This window comes from Mirounga leonina, unplaced genomic scaffold (genome assembly GCF_011800145.1).
Source record: "Mirounga leonina isolate KUSES-001 unplaced genomic scaffold, KU_Mleo_1.0 Mir_91, whole genome shotgun sequence".
Classification (NCBI taxonomy): Eukaryota; Metazoa; Chordata; class Mammalia; order Carnivora; family Phocidae; genus Mirounga; species Mirounga leonina.
Genome location: NW_023270839.1, coordinates 12,289,594 through 12,293,230, shown reverse-complemented (window position 1 = coordinate 12,293,230; position 3,637 = coordinate 12,289,594). Strand labels below are relative to the sequence as shown.

At 42.9% G+C, this 3,637-nt stretch overlaps 1 pseudogene; it reads left to right on the top strand.

Moving 5' to 3' along the window:
• The first annotated feature begins 1,879 nt into the window (after positions 1 to 1,879).
• LOC118003171 lies at positions 1,880 to 3,389 on the top strand (annotated as a pseudogene).
• Positions 3,390 to 3,637: the final 248 nt, after the last annotated feature.

Here is a 3,637-nt window from a genome sequence, read left to right as displayed (position 1 = left end):
ATATATGATTCGCAAATATTTTCTCCCAATCTATGGCTTGTCTTTTTTCTAATGCAATTTTTATTAAGATAGTTGTAGACACACATGCGGTTGTAGAAATAATGCAGACAGATCTCTTGTGCACTTTACTTATTTTTCCCCAATGATAACATTTTGCAAAACTATAATACAGTATCACAACCAGGGCAGAAATCTTGATATAATCCATCCACCTTATTCAGATTTCCTGTTCTACTTGTATGCATTCAGGTACGTGTGTATTAAATTCTATACAATTTTATCCTTTATGTAGATTCCTGTATCCACCACCTATCATGATATTAAACAGTTCTAACACCACAATGATCCCTCAAGTTGCCCTTTTATAACACACCCAACTCCCTCAAGCAATCGCACTCCATCTCTAATCCCTGGCAATCATTAATCTGTTCTCTATTTCTGAAGTTTTGTCATTTCAAAAATGTCCTGTAAATGGAATCATATACTATATACCCTTTTGGGATTTGCTCTCTATTATTCAGTATAATTCTCTGAAGATTTGTCCAGTTGTTGTGTGTATCAATAGTTAATTTCTTTTTATTGCTTTGTAATATTGCATGGTGTGTGTATACCACAATTTGTTTAAACATTCACCTGTTGAAGGATATTTGAGCTGATTCTAGTTTTTGGCTATTACAAATAAAGCTGCTCTGAACATTCATTCATAAAGTTTTTATGTGAACATAAGTTTCCATTTTTCTGGGATAAAGACCTCAGAGTACAATTGCTGGGTCATATGACAATTATAGGTTTAGTTTTTTAAAAAAATTTCCACTTGTTTTCCAGAGTGGTTGCACCATTGTACATTCCCATCTGCAATGTAAGAGTGATGTATTTCCTCTGCATCCTTACCAGTATGTGGTGTTATCACTACATATTTTATTAATCTCAGCCATTTTGATAAGTGTGTGCTGATAGCTCATTGTGATTTTAATTTGCATTTCCACGACAGCTAATAATGTTGAACATCTTTTCATGTGTTTATTTGCCATCTGTATATCAACTTCAATGAAATGTTTATTCATATCTTTTGCCCATTTTCTTTTTTTTTTTTTAAGATTTTATTTATTTATTTGAGAGAGAAAGAATGAGAGAGAGAGAGCACATGAGAGGGGGGAGGGTCAGAGGGAGAAGCAGACTCCCTGCTGAGCAGGGAGCCCGATGCGGGACTCAATCCCGGGACTCCAGGATCATGACCTGAGCCGAAGGCAGTCGCTTAACCAACTGAGCCACCCAGGCACCCTCTTTTGCCCATTTTCTAATTGCACTGTTTAACTTTTTTTTTTTCACTGTTGAATTTTGAGAGTTCTTTATATAGTCTAGATACTACTCCTTTGTTGGGTATATGGAGTACAAATATTGTCTCCCAGTCTGTAACTTGTCTCTTCGTCCTCTGCACATGGACTTCCCGAGAGGAAAAGTTTTTCATTTTGATGAGGTCCAATTTATCAAATTTCCCTTTCATGGATTGCGCTTTTGGTGTCATGCCTAATAACTCTCTGCCTAGCCCTAGATCCTGAAGATTTTCTCCTATGTTTTATCCTAAAAATGTTTGTATTTTTACATTTTACCTTTAAGACTATGATCCATTTTGAATTAACTTTTATATACCAGGTGAGGTTGAGGTTGAGGTTTATTGATCAGTCCTCCAAATGCTTCCTGTGCTCTTATCATACAGAATCACTTATAATTCTCTGGCAGGAGATAAGTCCCCCAGGCCTCTTCCTCTAGGCCTGTGTGCCTGTTTCCTCCTCCTTCCTTCTCCCCAGCTGGTTCTCTATCCATTAAGACTCTACTCAGGTAGTGTCACTGTCACTCTGAGGAGAGAACAGTTGGTAGAGGGGTGCAAAAATGCAGAGCAATAAAACCTTTAACGTGGAGAAGCAAAACCATACTCCAAGGAAGCATCATCATCATCACCACCAGCAGCAGCAAGAGCAGCCGCCATGGCCACCAATACCTGCAAACGGTCAACAAGCCAGCAGCCAAAATGAAGTCTTGACTTTTGACCTGAAGAATTTTAGGAAACCAGGAGAGAAGACCTTCACCCAACATAGCCGGCTCTTTGTGGGCAATCTTCCTCCTGAGATCACTGAGGAGGAGATGAGGAAACTATTTGAGAAATACAGGAATGCAGGAGAAGTCTTCATTCATAAGGATAAGGGCTTTGGCTTTATCAGCTTGGAAACACAAACCCTAGCGGAGATTGCCAAAGTAGAACTGGACAACATGCCACTCCATGGAAAGCAGCTGCATGTGCGCTTTGTCTGCCATAGTGCATCCCTTACAGTCCAAAACCTTCCTCAGTATGTTTCCAATGAACTGCTGGAGGAAGCCTTTTCGGTGTTTGGCCAGCTGGAAAGGGCTGTAGTCATCGTGGATGATCGAGGAAGGCCCTCAGAAAAAGGCACTGCTGAATTCTCAGCGGAGCCAGCTGCTCGGAAAGTTCTGGACAGGTGCAGTGAAGGCCCCTTCCTGCTAACCACATTTCCTCGGCCTGTGATGATGGAGCCCATGGACCAGCTGGATGAAGAGGGACTTCCAGAGAAGCTGATTATAAAGAACCAGCAATTTCACAAGGAGCAAGAGCAGCCACCCAGATTTGCACAGCCTGGCTCCTTCGAGTATGAGTATGCCATGCTCATTGTTGGAAGGCACTCATTGAGATGGAGAAGCAGCAGTAGGACCAAGTAGACCGCAACATCAAGGAAGCTCGTGAGAAGCCAGAGATGGAGATGGAGGCTGCTCGCCATGAGCACCAGGTCATGCTTATGAGACAGGATTTGATGAGACGTCAAGAAGAACTTCGGAGGATGGAAGAGCTGCACAACCAAGAAGTGCAAAAATGAAAGCAACTGGAGCTCAGGCAGGAGGAGGAACGCAGGCGCCGTGAGGAAGAGATGCGCAGCAACAGGAAGAAATGATGTGGCAACAGCAGGAAGGATTCAAGGGAACATGCCCTGATGCGAGAGAACAGGAGATACGGATGGGCCAGATGGCTATGGGAGGTGCTATGGGCATCAACAACAGAGGCGCCATGTCCCCTGCTCCAGTACCAGCTGGTACCCCAGCTCCTCCAGGAACTGCCGCTATGATGCCAGATGGAACCTTGGGATTGACCCCACCAACAACTGAACGCTTTGGCCAAGCTGCTACAATGGAAGGAATTGGGGCAATTGGTCGAACCCCTCCTGCATTCAACCATGCAGCTCCTGGAGCTGAATTTGCTCCAAACAAACGTTGCCGATACTAATAAAAATTTCAACGTCTAGTTTCCCAAAAACCCTTAAAAGAAAGACCCTTTTTGGACTAGCCAGAACTCTGCCCTGGAAAAGCGTTAGGGATTCCTCCCAATAGTTAGGTCTTCCTTGACTGTACTACTCTGAAGGAGTTTGCTGGAGGCTGAAGGCAAGGGAGGGGCGATATTTAACAAATCAGTTCTGTGTGGTATATCGTTTAACTAATTGATTTCGTGTGGTGCATTCCTGAAGTCTCACATGATTGTTGAGGGTCTGTGGTGGAGGGGGGACCATGGCAAAATGGATCCAGTTAGAGCCCCCATTAATCTTGATCATTTCATTCTTTGTCCATCCTGTTC